The sequence below is a fragment of the Panulirus ornatus genome, chromosome 7 (assembly GCF_036320965.1).
Source record: "Panulirus ornatus isolate Po-2019 chromosome 7, ASM3632096v1, whole genome shotgun sequence".
Lineage (NCBI taxonomy): Eukaryota > Metazoa > Arthropoda > Malacostraca > Decapoda > Palinuridae > Panulirus > Panulirus ornatus.
The window spans coordinates 32,886,935-32,905,281 of record NC_092230.1 but is presented as its reverse complement, the minus strand read 5'-3'; the positions used below and the strand labels follow the sequence as shown (position 1 = coordinate 32,905,281).

General features: G+C 45.0%; 1 pseudogene; it reads right to left on the bottom strand.

The window, feature by feature from the left end:
- Nucleotides 1–1,511, bottom strand: part of LOC139749318 (MOXD1 homolog 2-like) — a 317,877-nt pseudogene extending 316,366 nt beyond the window's left edge.
- Between the last annotated feature and the right edge of the window lie 16,836 nt (nucleotides 1,512–18,347).

Genomic DNA, 18,347 nt, shown 5'->3' with positions numbered 1-18,347 from the left:
GACCTCACACTACCAGGGGAATACATCAACCAGGCCTCACACTACCTAGGGAATACATCAACCAGGCCTCACACTACCAAGGGAATACATCAACCAGACCTCACACTACCAAGGGAATACATCAACCAGACCTCACACTACCAAGGGAATACATCAACCAGACCTCACACTACCAAGGGAATACATCAACCAGACCTCACACTACTAAGGGAATACATCAACCAGACCTCACACTACTAAGGGAATACATCAACCAGACCTCACACTACTAAGGGAATACATCAACCAGGCCTCACACTACTAAGGGAATACATCAACCAGGCCTCACACTTCCTCGTGAGGACAGTAACACATCATCAACTTTCGCTCTTTCAGTTTTCAATTTTGCCTCGAGGGATCAATTTATTTCGCAGCGTCCGCCGCGCCCCCACCCAGCGTGGGGAACATACTCACTACTGTCGTGTCGTATGGTTACAACACGAGATACATTTGGTTATACCCGTGGTGAGGTCTGCTCAACAAATATCACTCGCAAACCACTTCGAAGGGACACAGTGGTTTATTCCTGTTTGCATTATTTTTTTTTTCTTTTCTGATATCGCCCGGAACACCATATGGTGATTTAGTCCAGAAAAAAATGTGAATCAATTAATAGATTAAAGATAATTAGGCGGATGAAGAAACATATAAGTCGCTTGGACTTCCTAAAAAACAAACAATTGGTTGACATTCACTTACCCAACACAGGATTGTTAATAATTCCTTTAATCCATAAACCCACAAGATTAAAACTAAAAAAAGATGTGTTAACCATCTTATACATACCTGCCTTCTGTATGAACGTCAGTTGGAATAAACCTGTTGGTTTAACACAGGTGTGTGTGTGTGTTTGTGTGTGTATACCTTGCCCTTTAAAGATCGCTCGATACTGGATTATCACACATCTATCTTTTGAAAAAACTTTTACTTAAGAGTTTGAATGAGGAAAGTCTGTATTTTCTCTGTGGATACGTAAAAAAAGTTAACACACACACACCTACTTCTTTGATCCACACGTTCCGATCCTGTAAAGCAATCACTTCACTTTTTCCTTTATTATTGTGGTCAAGTAAATAATTTTACTTGTGCCAAGTTGGGAAGTACACACCGCCACGAACACAACCTCGCCCAAGAAAAGTTTATTACTATCGATCCGGTTCTGGTCAACCAAGTTTTAATGTTATACGTACCACGTTCAAACTTCACTGTATACACTCTCCCAAGTTCATCATGTATACGTTCATATGTATATATTTATGTATAAAGATATTTGGGATCTTTAGGCTCCTTCTTTTTCTCTCTGAGGGCCAGTATAGTTTGGGTTGTTGGAGTTACCAACAGCAGGGAGCTGGTACACGGGGGGTGTCGAGCGAGCGAAGTTGAGATGCGGAGTGAGGAGCGCGCGTCGTGACGCCACGGGAGGAGCACGGCAGCGACCCGCCTCCGACGAAAGCCACCAACATACTGACCCTCAAGTCTCCCGCTGACCCACGCCCCTCCGCACCCTTCCACCCCGTAGCCCCGCCGCCTCCCTCAGGGGTTTATCACCCCGCCTATCCCCCCCGTCCACCAGTCTTTCACTCCCCCTCCCACCTCCAACAAAATCGCCCCCTCCCGGAATTCCTCCTCTCCCACCACTCCATCTCCTCTTCACTTTCCCATCGGTTTTGCGTTCCCCTCTCCTACCTCCCCCCCCTTCTTCTCATTCCATAGTTTCACTTCCAACCCATCTCCCATAATCCTTCTTCTCCCCCTTTCACCGTTGGTATAAAGTTTCATTCACTGACTCATTCTTCATCACACCCCTCCCATATATATATATATATATATATATATATATATATATATATATATATATATATATATATATATATATATTATCCCTGGGGATAGGGGAGAAAGAATACTTTCCACGTATTCCCTGCGTGTCGTAGAAGGCGACTAAAAGGGGAGGGAGCGGGTGGGTGGAAATCCTCCCCCCTCTTTTTTTTTTTAATTTTCCAAAAGAAGGAACAGATAAGGGGTCAGGTGAGGATATTTCCCTCTAAGGCCCAGTTCTCTGTTCTTAACGCTACCTCGCTAACGCGGGAAATGGCAAATAGTATGAAAAAAAAAAAAATATATATATATATACACACTGATAACCATGAGGAAAAATGAAACACGATAATTCCCGTGTTACTTTCGTGTATTTGTGTATCATCAGGGAAGGACGAGGAATAATGTATGTATTGCAATCAGTTGTATATGTTCCCCAAAATCTTCACTGGAGATCCTGGTGCTCTGAGTCTGCGCTACGATCAGTAGGAGGGAAATGATGGACTCCTTTGGAGTGAGAGGTCCAGAGACGAGACTATTACTCTTCTTCCGTTGACAATCGACTGACTCTCTCTCTCTCTCTCTCTCTCTCTCTCTCTCTCTCTCTCTCTCTCTCTCTCTCTCTCTCTCTCTCTCTCACACACACACACACACACACACACACACACACACAGATAGATAGATAGATAGATAGATAGATAGATAATGAACAACGAATAACCTGACATGACAAATCCTTGGTGGAGGGCTAAAGGTCTTCCTCGAACCTAATGCTTGGGTCCAACAGGCACAACCTCCTCCTCGAGCGCAGGTCTGAGTGTCGTGAATCAAACACTTCATCTTTGTCATCTTTCTTCCTCCCTTCTCGTCCTGGTCGTCAGTCAGCACCTGAGGTATGACCGCTTCTTGTCATATTCTGAAAATGACAAAAAGAAATCAGGATGGTCTCGCAAAGAAATAAGATCGCCTGGCAAAGAAATAAGATCGCCTGGCAAAGAAATAAGATCGCCTGGCAAAGAAATAAGATCGCCTGGCAAAGAAATAAGATCGCCTGGCAAAGAAATAAGATCGCCTGGCAAAGAAATAAGATCGCCTGGCAAAGAAATAAGATCATCTTTGGTTTAATAGGGTTGTTAGGTGACGTATATTGTAGATTATCATAACCCCTCAGTAATTCAGTCATGATTAATAAGCAGCAGTTAATTATCCTCTCCCTAAACCCGCCTCTTAAGGTCATTTGACCACACTATTTAGACGCGAATTTCAATCGTAGATTACATTTCTTTTTTTCCCTCAGGCATGTGAATAGTGTTGCAGGATTTCGTATAGAGTGTGAGATAATTGGATGAGTTGATCAACATCCTCGTAATTGACATTTATCTGATATTTTGTGTAACTTTACGAAAAGAGTTTTCCTTGTAATCGTTATATGATTTACACTCAGTTGTAATGGGTTGTATCACCATTATATATAGATTTACACTCGGTTGTAATGGGTTATATTACCAGTATATTTGATTTACACTAAAACTCTATAGTATATCTTCAGCGGGATCTCGCACTCTGATGTTATTTCTGTTTTCAAAATAAATGCCATTAGAATTCAGACCAGTTTTGACTCGTGAATTCATTTACAAATTTTACTCCTGGATTCATTTACAGTCAGAAAAAAAAATTAATTTATATTTACACGGAAGATGGGTTTTTTTTTTTTTTACTTTCACGAGATAATATGCAAAGCACATAAAATCGCACGGACTGATTACATATTTGCATATATATTAGATGAATTAATATGTGGCATGTATATGGTTGGATGTCTGTGGGTAATTCTTTGACTCGCCTCACGTGACACTGGTGTCTTACTGCGGTGAGCCTGTGGCCACACCGTCTATCTGTCGGCCCATCTATCTGTCTATCCGTCTATCTATCTATCTATCTATCTATCTATCTATCTATGCGACCGAAAATAATATCTGCGAAACGGCAGTGCGGATTTTCTTCAAACTTGGTAAAGTTGTTGGATATGACTGAAGGGCAACAGTGCACACGCTTTCCCCCGTGCAAGTACTTCACAGAAAAGAGTTCTTGTTTTCGTCTGTATACAATAGACTCTGTCGTCACAGGCCACCACGGTCGCAGTGACCGGACGGGTCACCATTTAGGGTGGTTGTGGAGAAGGGAAAGGTGGTTTTGGTGGGCTGCGCAGAGGGAGATGGAGGTTGGGGGAGGGAGGGAATGGCAAAGAGGGAGGGGGCTTGTGGAGGTTCGGGCCTCGCAGGGAATAGAGGGAGTCGGGGGAGGGAGGAGGACCCTGCAAAGGTTGGGGTATTGGGAAGGGGACGTGGAAGAGGGTTGGATCTGGGGAGAGAAGGGCCGTGCAGGTGGGGGTGGGGGTAGGTGCTGTGCAGGGGTTAGGGGTCATATACTGTCTGTGTGGAGCACGTCCGGTCACTGGAGCACCCGTCATGATCGAAGCTTCGAAGCCAGGGTGAATGCCGGCCATAGGCTGGCCCTCGAGGACTGTATTCGATAATAGGCAACATTGTGTACCTTCGTCTCGTCCAGTAACCAACCATGAGCACGACGAGACTCGTCCGGGATATGATCACATGACCCTTGAGGGTCAGGTCAGTGGCCAGGCCAGGCCAGCCTGCATGTCCGACGATCGCACCGTCCTGCCCGATTGTGGTCAAGGATCGTATCGTAGTCCTGGTCTGGGGGGGTCGTACCGTCGAGAAGTGTGGGTTAATGATGCTTCTTCCGGATGACCTGACCTGACCTGATCTGACCTGACGTCGATCCCGAGGATTTAAATGCCCCCCCTCTGTCTGTCTGTCTGTCTCTCTCTCTCTCTCTCTCTCTCTCTCTCTCTCTCTCTCTCTCTCTCTCTCTCTCTCTCTCTCTCTCTCGCACCACCTGAACACGTGTCTTCACACCGTGTGCCGTGTCCTCCTAGGTACTTAGCTACTCCTCCTCCTCTCCTCATACATCACACACACACACACACACACACACACACACACACACACACACACACACACACACACACACATAGTTCGTCACCGTCCTTCGTTCCGTTCCGTTGGACCACGTACCACCACGTGTGTGTGTTTCACGTGTGGTGGTCACGATGCTCATGGTACGTGGTATCTTACCTTGCAATGACGACAGGTTCTAAATATCTCTCTGAAGACCCTGTGGCGCTACCGGACTCCGCCTGCAAAACGTTACGCCGCGAGTGAAAAGTCACCTTTAGGCGAGGCTGTGTCGTTGGGAGCAACAGTCTCGTCAACGTATTGAACATTCCAAAGGAATCTGCATTTCCCTGCCACTGGAAGTAGCACAGCTTTTGGGCTGTAGGAACCTACAGGAAGGCCATGGATAAGGCCAAGAGTCATTCATAGAAACTGGTCCCGGTGTAATGATTCTAGATGAATGGATAGAGAATTGAACACCCTCTCTACGTACTTAATGAGATGTGATTTTAGTTTTCCTCCGATCCTCCTGAGGTGTTTCCTCGGTGACTGGTTGGGCATGGCGTCAGCTGGGAGGCTCCTCTCGCTGACTGATTCTTGTAAGTTGCATCCGCCAGTGAGGTCGTCGCAGTCTGGCCCGTTCTAGAACTGTTTGAGCTTTCATTTCATATATATGACTTTCCTTTCGTTAATCATCTGCTTGACCCCTGCTGTATTTTATTAAGGTCCCGTAGTAACTCGTTACACGCTTAGCATCTCCATATTACATTAATGATTTGCCATTTTTATAGTAAAGTAATTAAGGTACTTTATTTCTAATTTTTTTTTTTTTGTTTGTTTTTCAGGAAGTTATTTAAGCAGATCATAAGTTCTGGTCTGAACACTTAACCCTTGGGAACCCCACTTTTACCCTCGTCTATTACGAAAAGGCCTTCCGAAGATGCGTTCTCCACTCTCTTTTATTTACGTGTATTTTTCCGTGAAAGGCCTCCTGGCAGTTCCAGAGTACACAATTATATCGCCCGTCTTTCTTTTCTAAGACGTTGCTTACTCTCTTGTGGAAGTTTGAGAGATTTGTCTTGCATGAACTTTTGGAAATGTGTCGTCTTTCGCTTAAGTAGCTCCTGCAGGCCATGAAAGCTCTAGTCTGTATCTTTAGTGACTTTTTTTTTTATCTCTCCTCCAGTATCTTGCTTCTTAAGTAGCTCCTGCAGGCCATGAAAGCTCCAGTCTGTATCTTTAGTGGCTTTATTATCTCTCCTCCAGTATCTTGCTGCTTAAGTAGCTCCTGCAGGCCATGAAAGCTCCAGTCTGTATCTTTAGTGACCTTATTATCTCTCCTCCAGTATCTTGCTTGTTAAGTAGCTCCTGCAGGCCATGAAAGCTCCAGTCTGTATCTTTAGTGACCTTATTATCTCTCCTCCAGTATCTTGCTTGTTAAGTAGCTCCTGCAGGCCATGAAAGCTCCAGTCTGTATCTTTAGTGACCTTATTATCTCTCCTCCAGTATCTTGCTTGTTAAGTAGCTCCTGCAGGCCATGAAAGCTCCAGTCTGTATCTTTAGTGACCTTATTATCTCTCCTCCAGTATCTTGCTTGTTAAGTAGCTCCTGCAGGCCATGAAAGCTCCAGTCTTTATCTTTAGTGACCTTATTATCTCTCCTCCAGTATCTTGCTTCTTAAGTAGCTCCTGCAGGCCATGAAAGCTCCAGTCTTTATCTTTAGTGACCTTATTATCTCTCCTCCAGTATCTTGCTTCTCTTGTGACAGTAGCCTGTTGTTCAGGGCGACCTCACTTCCCACATTTCTGGAGGGTCGGTGCTACATCAGCCTTGCCTCGTGCCCCTGGAAACACCACCGTCCTCGAACGCGATCTCCGACATCGTCAGCAGCCGGTCTTCAGTCTTTGCTCCTTCCCTGAGTACAAATGGTGAGATACCATCTGGTCCACGGGACCTGTGTGGCTCCAGCTCCTTTATGAGCCTTTCTGCCTTCCCAAAGTTTTCATGTCAAAGTTTTCCAGAGTATTACCCCTTCCCTCTCAGTCCCGTAACGCCGGCTGGAGTTTCTGACTTTTCTTAAAGGGGGGGGGGGGGGGGGGTAAATATGCTCTGAAACTTGGTGTTCAACTTTTCCTGTATGCCTTCATCTCTCTCTCTCTCTCTCTCTCTCTCTCTCTCTCTCTCTCTCTCTCTCTCTCTCTCTCTCTCTCTCTCTCTCTCTCTCTCTCTCTCGATAACTTTACCTTCCCACTTCTTTACCTCTCACTTTTTTTCTTCTTGGTCCTTTAACGATGATTCGCCCATTTAATCTAACGATAATTTTCGAGGATTTATTTTCATATTCCTTTTTGTTCTGGCCGTCTCGTCTCGCTGTAGATGTGAGGCAGCTTGTGTCTGCCGTCCGCTGTGTCCTCTAGTAACTCTTCCACGTTACATCTTTGCATTGCCTCACCTGTTGACATCTCATAAAGCATTAATCACTTTTTTTTCTTCTTTACTGTCTCGTTCCCACCATTCTTATTTTTTAGTACCCATTTCCTTGGTTACAGATTTTTGTGGTTCTTTCATGACGCTTCTCACTCCTCCAGTTGTGGTATTCAACATCTCAGTTTGACTCGCTAATGTTAGTGTTTGATTCGGCATAATTTCCTCACCTATACCCTGCTGGTTCGGGTCTTCTTCTTATATTTAGGTACTTCCTCTTCCTCTGTGTGTTCATCCCGAGAATTATACGATCGCTCTGCCAAAATGGACCCTCCGTAATGTCTACAATTTCCCAGATGGTATGTCATTGCCTCTGACCCTCATGAACTACATGATAAAGTACGAAAAAAGGTTTTCCTCAACACGTCCGAGGAACTTGATGAACCTCGTGTCTTCCGCCTCCGTATGGGTCCAATTCCGTGCAGTGTGTTGTTGTTTCTGCGAAGCCGATGAAGGCGTTTGGCCCCCAATCTACATGGGTAATTTTGCCTCTTCCTGCACCGTACCTGATAGTTGCTGCCCCGTTCTCATGTGCAATATGTTGTGGCTTGTCTTCCTTCTTCAGATCATATAATTTAAGTAATGCAGACATCGATGAGCCCAGTTTCCCTTAGACTATTGTGGTTGAAGAGCCCATTGTTTACCATTACTTCGGGTAATTGGACAGGCTCGTACCAGGATGGCTAGTTTATCCACTCTTCCGTCTTACTCTGTTCCCTTCGGGGGAGAGAGAGAGAGAGAGAGAGAGAGAGAGAGAGAGAGAGAGAGAGAGAGAGAGAGAGAGAGAGTCCGTCGTGTGACTCTCTCGCTCGGGTGAGTGTTGCCTCAGCCTTGCCTCTGGTGTCTGGACTGAGCTGGCCCTTCCATGGCCTTGAGCTTCAACCTCCTCACCATCTTCGGCCAGTCCACCGCTCTTGTACACAGAACCCTCAAGTGCCACAAGGCGCTGTTTTGCTCCTCCTTCGTCTTCCTCGATTTTTTTGCTCTTTGTATTTTCCTTATTATTATATCCTTGTTCTGTTCACATAGATGGAGAAATAAATTTCTCATTGTTTGCTAATGTATAGATCTGTTTTAGCAGTCTCATACCTTTTCTCTCTAACTTAGATGGTTCATACGGAGATATTTCCTTCCATGCTTCCAGATGTTTCCATCTCCTGAGGCACTTCCCCTCAGAATATCCCATATCCTCCTCCCATCACACCCTAGCCAGCTGACCTTCCCGGAGTTCCTATTATCGTCGTCTGGACCAAATATCCTGGCGGGGGCGGGTGTGCGCTTCTCCTCACGACGACTTCCTCTGACAATTCTCGGGTGTTTTTCGCCTCCTGTTGTTGCGTCTTCCCGTCAGTCATCAGTACTCCCTCGAAGCCCTAGTAACGTAACGTAACATCTCCTACTTCAGCTTTAACCCCTTCTGGAAGCATCTCTCATGTTTTGACTTCGTTGTCTTTCGTAACTTTCCCCCCAAAGTGACATCCTTCTCCTACAGCCATCCTGTCAGTTCTGAGGTTCTTCTGTCTTTCTATGGCCGTCTTTGCCTCTCTCTCTCTCCCTCTGTATTCCCTCTGTGTCCCCTCCACCTCCTGAAGGATTTAGCGCGCCTCCCCTGCCAGCCACTTCCTCCGTCCTCGTCGTTCCTGTCTCCCTTCGTCATGGTATTCCTAATGTGGCGTGGGGCTTGACCTCATCCAGTCTTTTCCACAGTCTGGTTATTTCTATTTTTTCCCCTCCTTCCCTCACTCCTCCTCCCGCCCTCGCCTCCCGTCTCCAGTTTATTCCGGAGTGACTATATCTGATTCTTCGGCTGCCTCTCCCAGCTCAGCCTGGCTCTCCCAGCGCCTCCATGATCGTTATAGCTTTATCGTCATTGCTTTTAGTAGGGTTACCAGCTTTTGTTCGCCTGTCTTCAACGTCTTCTTTACCAAATCCATGCAATATGAAAGTTCTTTGTTTCTCTGGACGCCCTGTATTGGTCTAGATCCTCATCGTCTTGAAGCTGCAGTTACGACCTTTATTGTATGCTTGTGTGTGTGTGTGTGTGTGTGTGTGTGTGTGTGTGTGTGTGTGTGTGTGTGTAGATGGATAAGAAATAAGGAGCGGTTTATTGAATTTCATTGTACCAGTTGTGTGTGTGTGTGTGTGTGTATGTATGTGTGTGTGTGTGTGTGTGTGTGTGTGTGTGTGTGTGTATGTGTGTGTGTGTGAGTTTGTGTGTGTATGGCTACTTATTTTTACGGAAGGGAGAGGGATTTTTACCCTCGTGGGCCCCACATCTCTCGAACCTTCTCTGCTGTCATACCTCCTTTTTAAACTCATGAATCCTGTCGACATTTGCTACGTCCTCATCCGCTTTACTCATTCATCCACCACTCTTATATAAGAACTTCTTCACGTATTTCTTAACCAGTTTCTTTCTTAATTTCATGTCCTCTCGTTCGCACATCTTTCGAGGAACTCTTCACCGTCTTTGTCATTAGTCACCCTTCACTCTGACTCTTCTCTCTTCTGCGGTGGGTGTGTTTAGGACCTCTAGCCATTCCCTGTAACTTAGCTCTCTTAATCATGGTACCCTCTTTGTTGCCTTCCTTTGGACCTTCTCTATTACCTCTCTGTACTTTTGTACGTACGGAGACCAAACTTGAGAAGCATATTCCAGTTTTTGGTCTCATGAAGGATATGAAGGGCTTGCTGAATATATCCTTCTTTGGTGAACTGAAATGCAATTCCCATATTTGCCAGCAGACAGTTGGTCTCCCCAGATCTTCTCATCAGGTGGGATTCTGGCGACAGGTTGGTGTCGACTCCCAAGTCTCTCTCATGTACATATTCTTGCAGCTTTTGTCCTGCAGGTGATATTCATAACGAGACTTTTTCTCTCGTAGTAATCCATCGTCATGACATTTATTTACTAGGACTGAACTTCATCAATCATATATCTGACCAACGTGGGAGTCTTGTCTAGGTCCCCTTGTAAGTTGATGCAATCCTCCTCGCTTTTCACTTCCCTCATGACCTTTGCATCATCTGCTAACGTTTTCACATTCTACTCTATAAAATCTGACAAGTCATTCACATAGATGAAGAAAAGTGGTGGTTCCAGAACTTAACCCTGCAGCACCTCACTGTTAACGTCAAATCATTTCGAGAAGTCTCTTCGGACTTGCGCCCTTTGTTTCCATTCCACTAAGATAACCTGTTGAGTCTCCCTCCTGCTCTTGCATGGTGTTCCCCTTCCATGCGTTACAGTGTCAAATACTTTCTGGCAATGTAAATACAGTCGATCCACCCTGCCTACTCTTTTGTCTTAAGACAGAGCTCACTCTCTCATAGAAATCTAAGAGGCTTGTTACACATGATCTTCTCTCCCTGGAACTGTGTTTCCTGCCACTTTGGTAATTTCTCCTCTGCAGGAAGTCATCACCATTTGCTTTCTGATTATCATCTTTTCCAGTACGTTCCAGACCACACTCGTCAGGGTGACCGGTCTGTTGTTCAACGCCTCTTCCAGGTCTCATGTCTTCCAGAAGGGTACGAGGTTCGCCCCTTTCCACTGCCTTGGCACTTTGCCTTGCTCCTCGACTCTTTGAAGAGTATTACAAGTGGTTCTTGAAGTGTGTGTGTGTGTGTGTGTGTGTGTGTGTGTGTGTGTGTGTATGCATCCTTCCTGATGGTATGTGGAATGATATTACTATTAGGATTGTTTACCTATCATCATGGATCACCGCTTGATTTCTCGTGACCATAGGAAGGTTTTGTGTTGATTAAGGAGACATAGGATCTAAGACCAGGACACCTGGATCTCCTCGTACGCCAGGCAGGCCGTGCAGCCCCGGACCCTGGGTGGACCTGCACATACTATTCTGATGACGTCACAGTATTACACACCCAGGCCCTGCCTCGTTAGTGCCAGCGAGTATATGCAAGTCGCTGGTCCTACAGGGACCGCTGGCAACGCCCGCCTGATTATTACTCTTCAGGGAAAGAGGGGGACGTGGGTTTTTGTTGAGCGAACTATTCCTCCACATAGCTCAAGTTGGTTTATTGGCTGGACAGGCTACCATTTTAGTTGAGGGTTGGAGAGGCTTATAGATAAGGGCTTAACAGGTGGCTGTTCTAGATGAGGGCTGGACAGACGTCCCCTTTAGATGGAGACTCCACCAGCCAGAGGGTTGTGCATCATCTCTGGTGTGCACGTCTCGACTCAGTAATGGTTGGTTGTGGAGCAGTTTGCCTATATTTCAGTACAGATTTCAGGTTCCTATCCTTTGCTCGGGTTATGAACGTTGAACGATGTAGGGTTGCATGCCGTGATGAATGTAGGGTTGAATGCCATGATAAATGTAGGGTTGAATGCCATGATGAATAACTCGAAAATCCTAACTCTCCCACGTTATTCCCAACGTATCATTACCGGAGATTCCCCTGTCTGCAGCTGACTCTTGTACTCTGCTGCTGGTCACTCTGCCACGACCGCCTCCGTGTCTGGCATCATTTTCCTCGCCTGTCTTTCGTGGTCATTTAGCCATCTTTTCCCAGTCTTGAGCTTCAGCTTGTCTTGCCCTAGTTCCTGCAGCTACTTCTTGCCATCAAATTTCTTAAGATCCTCTCGATAGATTCTGAGTTTTTAGACACGACGACTTCAAGACTCGTTCGGTCATCTTAAAACGTTTCAGCCCACTGTAATGAGGAGAACCGATTCAAGCCAGGGTCACGGGGGAATGTTACGCGGAAGTAAGTAACAGTAGAGAGGTGTGTGTGGTAAAGGACAGTAGAGAAGTGTGTGGTGACTTCACGTCTCTACTTCGTGTTGTCCCGCGTCGGATATCTGTCGAACACATCCCCTCTTCCACACTAACACCACCAGAAGAGAAGAAGGAACTGATGGCCCAGTTGCGCCTTAGTCTGAGCAGCGTTGACGGGGACCATGTTGTCGTCGTACAAGGTGTTGTTGGCAGATTACACCGTCGGCTGTGTCTTGAGGAACGAACCTGTAGCCTGGAAGATCAATGTAAGATTCACTATGCGTAGCTGGAGCCAGTTCATGTTTGCTATCACTTCTGACACGATGCATTTTCATATTCATGTCATCTTGATCCAGCCACATAAGTAGATGGTAATATATATACAATTAAGGTACCGATATATTCCCGAGCACTGACACGTCCTAGAGCATGATTTGCAAGTTTGTGATTAGCAGTTTTAAGCTGATATACAGAAATGAGTCATATCTTAAATATGACTCATTCCTTTATTATCAATCCATGTTTCACCGCCAGTAGACACGGGCGTATGTTGTCCCGTTCCCAACATTGAAAATCTATAGGGTGTGGAGAGAGTTGTGAACGGCCATTAGCATGTTCCTTGCTCCAAAGTTTCATGCTACAAAATTTGGTTGAGAATGGCCCAGTGAGCAAGGGGTAGCCAAGCAACAGACTGACAGACAGACAGACTTTTATGCTTTATATATATATATATATATATATATATATATATATATATATATATATATATATATATATATATATATATATATATATATTCTTTCTTTCATACTATTCGCCATTTCTCGCATTAGCGAGGTAGCGTTAAGAACAGAGGACTGGGCCTTTGAGGGAATATCCTCACCTGGCCCCCTTCTCTGTTCTTTCTTTTGGAAAATTAAAAAAAATGAGAGGGGAGGATATATATATATATATATATATATATATATATATATATATATATATATATATATATATATATATATATATATATATATATATATATATAATGCTTGTTGTGTGGACATAAGAGTTCATGGTAATGTCTGCTTGATTGCTTATATCTTATTTGATTTTTTTCTTTTTACTTTTAAACCGCTAATTCGATAAAGTATTGTGTAAAGTCAGTGCGAAATAACCAGAGTTACTTTTTTTGAATCTGTGGATGAGTAATATATAATGAGTACAATCCTTCACAATGTCATATATGTGTGTGTGTGTGTGTGTGTGTGTGTTGAAAGCTCCAGTCACATGCAGAAGTCCACATCAGGGCCGGGTCTTCTTTTATTTGTTCCGTTGTTTGTCTGGAATGCTCGCCCGTTCCTCATCCGGTAACGTAAATATCACGTATCTATTATCATAATTTCTCGCCAAGAAAAAGACTTTTTAAACAGAAGTAAGAGGAACACCTGCCGCTCCAGATTCATTATACGAGTGAACCCGAGGCTGTGTTGTGTCGGAACCCTGACAACCCACAACATTGCCTGTGGACCCGAGGCTGTGTTGTGTCACAACCCTGACAACCCACAACATTATCAGTGAACCCGAGGTTGTGTTGTGTCGGAACCCTGACAACCCACAACATTGCCTGTGGACCCAAGGTTGTGTTGTGTCGGAACCCTGACAACCCACAACATTGCCTGTGGACCCGAGGCTGTGTTGTGTCATAACCCCACCAGCCCACAACATTATCACCATTCATCACAAACACTGGCTGTGCACATCCCCAGCAAGTTGAAATTACTGACATATTGCCTCTGTAGTGATAAGACGCAGGTATATAGGTAGACCAGACTTGGGTGTGTAGGTAGACCAAGCGCAGGTTTGTAGGTAGACCAGGAGCAGGTGTGTAGGTAGACCGAGCACGAATGTGTCGGTTGACCAAGCTCAGGTGTGTAGGTAAACCAGGGGCAGATGTTGTTGGTAGCACGGATGTGTAGGTAGACCAAGCTCAGGTGTGTAGTTAGACCAGGGGCAGGTGTGTAGGTAGCCAAGCACGAGTGTGTAGGTAGATCTTATCAGTTGTTGGTAGGGAATTTTCGTGATTATTTTGCACCATCGCACGAGGCCAACTCTTCTTGCTCATGGTCAAGTTTTACATTTAATTCTTTCCCGTAGGAATTGTTTTGTCCGGAACTGTCTGGCAAGATCTGTCCGGCAGGAAATGTCCAGCAGGAACTTGAGCCAATAAGGATGTTGTCTGGGCGGGTTGTTGTTTTTTTGGAGGTGGACGTTGTCTGGTAAGGGAGGTGTCCCGTGGAAAAATGGTGTGGTGTTGTTCTTTCCTTATGTCGAAGTCTCCAGACCCGGCCATAAGTAAAGCCGTACGTAAAGCGATGAAGAACTAAGGCAAGGAGATAGGACAAGAAAAGGTAACAGATTTTAAGGAAGTGTTAAAAACCTGCCTTTTAAAGCGGTGCGGGTCATCGTCGTTAGGGGAGACATGAGAATGTAAAAAGTTCCAAAGCGTCGAGGTGTACGGAAAGAAACAGACGTCAAAACGGCCCACCCTGGAGTTGCCAGCGGCCAAACAGTAATCATGTGACGTAGTGGCTTGCCTAGTATCAAATGGTCTTGCTGCTGGCGGAGGTATACAAGCAGCCAGTACACGGAGGCAGAAACCGAAATCATAACTATAATAAAAACGGAAAGAGAACCAACATTCCGGCGTAGGGCAAGTGGGTCATCTGCTTAGCTAAGTCAGGCTGGAAGAGATGGTAGGTTGGGTTGCTATAGACTCGACTCTGTTGTTTTAGTGTGTCGAGCTGTAGACTCCCGGTTGCTTAGAGGTAAACTTACCAATATTTCAAAGAGAAATTATTTGTTACGGTGATAACACACATGTTCTTCCTTGTGTCGTGTGGCGGAATTATAAGACCATCACATTAAAAAGCAAATGAAATTTGAGAGAGGTTTAGTAGTCTTGGAAGAAACCAGGATTTAGAATCGATGAATTTGGCAAGGTTATGTTTGCGCCACTGGGAAATCCTGTTCAATTCTGTGTTCATAGAAGTGATTGTGACGAGACGAGAAGAAAAATCAAGCAATAAAAGATAGAGGATGGGTTTGAAAGAAGTGGAGGAGTCTAATGGTGAAATGTTCATGAAAAAAATGCTTTCATAAGCTGACGACACAGCATGACATAAAAAGTGGGGAAGTGAAGGGGAGTTTGGAGATCAGAAAAAAGTCAGTGAAATGCGGAATTCTTAAGGAAATAAAAGTTAAGGAGAAATTCAAATACTTTGGTTTTATGGTGATTTGATGGTAGAAGTCAGAACAATTGGAGAGTGGTTGGAAGATATAGAACAATCATCCCTTTTCTGCATGTTTCGAAGAAGAAGGGAACATTATGGGTTTTTAGGATGAGGCGAAATAGACGAGTAAGCACAGGCGCAGGTTCATAAAGTCCATTCCTTCAGTATATAAAAGAGGAGTACCGTCTGATCCTATATGTTCTGCCATATTGTCTTAAATACGTGCGACCAGGTCTGAGCAATATGTCTCCAGGTCACATTATCAGAGAGACGTGTTTCAAGACATCATTGTCTTATCAGGTCACATAGACTGAGGTCATATGATCTCAGGTCACAGGATATCAGCTACGTGTACCCATGGCGCTCCTCACTGTGTAATTCCTGGTAACATCTTTCTACATATTGTTAGTGTATAGTGTACATATGACCTGTCATATTGCTTTACGTAAATCATCCCAGGTCACGTTATGAAACTAGATGTCTCCAGGTCATATTGCGATAGCTACATGTTTCCATGTGATATTATTATTGTGAGCTCACATTGTTTTTTTTTAGTACATTTTTGTCTAGTTCATATCACGTTAACATCATGTTTCTGATTTACATTTCATAAAATGCGTATTTTTGTGGTCACTTTTTGTCAATACTACATTGTTCTCACGTCACATATATTCAAATCCGAGCTCCCAGGTCACACAGTCAGTCCGAGCTCCCAGGCCACAGTCAGTCCGAGCTCCCAGGTCACACAGTCAGACCGAACTTCCAGGTCACACAGTCAGTCCGAGCTCCCAGGTCACACAGTCAGACCGAACCTTCCAGGTCACACAGTCAGACCGAACCTCCTAGGTCACACAGTCAGTCTGAACTCCCAGGTCACACAGTCAGTTTCAGCATTATTCGGGATTTCCTGTGTTTTCCTTCCACATCTGCGTCCTTTAACTTTCTGCGTGATTTTGCCATTTCCTCGCCTGCCAAGTTTTAAACCCAGGACACACTTTCCGTAGTTCAGTTTGACTTTCTCATTGTCCCGTTATACCCCAAGACACCCCGCCGGCCCTGAGGTTTTATAAACCTTATCACGCCTTGATTACAATTTATTATTTTTTGATCGAACCTCAGTCGACCATAGTTTTAAACCAGTTTTCCCGCTAAATTAATTTTCGTATTGGTTTAGTTCAGATTCTTCCTTCCTTCACATACCTCTGTCTTCCTTCCTTCACATACCCCTAAGTGTCTTCTTTCCTTCACATACCCCTAAGTGTAACTGACTTTTCAACCCTACCAGAATACTGTTTCGTTAAATTCACATGATCTTATCACCGTCCGTGTCTACGATTGCGAGATCCACACTGATGAGACCTACCTCAGGTGTGATGTATAGTTATAGTGCTCAGTTGGGCTCAACACTCTCCCGTGCCAGCACCGAACTTAAAGAGAGACGGAAAGTCTTCCTGCCCGAGCGAAGAGCAGTCGAGTGCACCCACCCAGAAGAAGCCTTCCATCAGTCTGAGAAATTGATGGCAGAAGTAGCAGCAACAGCAGCAGCCATGCCAGTGGGCACATATCTCAACAGCTTCTGCAGCAGTCGCAGCAGCAACATGAACTTAAAACAGAAGTGAACAAGTATCAACAGCTCCTGCAGCAGTAGCAACAGCAGCGGAAACAATAACTCTCTGGTGTTCTTCCTCATCCACCACACAACAGGGACTCCTAGTGAAGGAACTCTAAGATCTGTGGTCCCTCTCACAACCACTCCTCGAGAGCCGCTAGTCCTCCCAACGTCTAACCATCACTTGGTCCTTAGCTGACGGGACTAAACTAATTTAGCCGCCGTCGCCTCCTACCAGAGATCCCTCGTCCCCGAGTTGCAATGCTTACCCATGCTGTAAGAACAACACCACGATCCCCAGCTGTTGTGAACATCGTCAGTAAATAGTTATCATTGCAGTTAATTCATGAAAACTTCACCACCATCGTCTGTTCTACATTCACCACAACTGAAAACACCTCTCTACCACACCACCACCACTACCACATCACCACAATCAATACCGCCAACGCCAACGCCGCTAGGAGTCGCATGCCCGTGTGGTGGTAGTCAGGAAAGAATGCTGGGTGTGGGGGAATCGCCTAAATGCCCATAGTTCTGGGGAATCTTCGGCCAATGGTCGTTAGCAGCGCGGTTGTTGGTCTGTGTGTGAGCGTGAGGAACATGCCCAGTCACCACCGCTTGCATCACCTCGCCTCACATTTCCCTCCGCTAGGTCACACACACACCCATTCCATTTTCTTCCACTGTATCCAACTTTCTGACGTATCAAACTTTGAAAGGATCATCATATCTCCGTACGGTCGCTGTGTGCCATACAGACATGTATTCGCCAGGATCGCCTCAACCCCGAAAATAATTTCAGGAGTTGCCTCTGGTAATGAGTCAGGTTGGACGATGGCTGTCCCAGCGTGCCTCTCCCACATTTCCATCATTCAGAATGAGGCAACTTGTGCCAGCAGGACGGGTCGGTAATGGACACCATACCACTGCATCACCCGAACTGTCGCTTTATTTTAAACCGATTCCTTCTGATCGGCTGAAATTTCAGCTACTTTCATTCTGAAATGAATCAAGCGACGTCCAGTGAATGAAAATATATCTTTTTTTCATTATGTTTCTTTTATTTTTTGTATCAGCTTTGTTGTTGTATGATGCATGCAGCTGTATTATGTCTAGCATGGTACTTATGCGTCATGATGCATGCAGCTGTATTACGTTATGTCCCGCGTGCAGTTTCGTATGCTGAACGCTGACTGGGTTAATAAATGTAACTAACTAACTGTGATTAGATAATTCTGTCTGACTGGCTTGTAGCAAACTCTCATTAAATAACTGTGACTGACTGGCTTGCAGCTGACTGTGATTATATAACTCTGGCTAACTGACTTGACTGGTTCTGACTTCCAGATCACCATTTTCGTCAGTCTCCAGTTAACCAGTCTACATCTTCGTTCCTCTT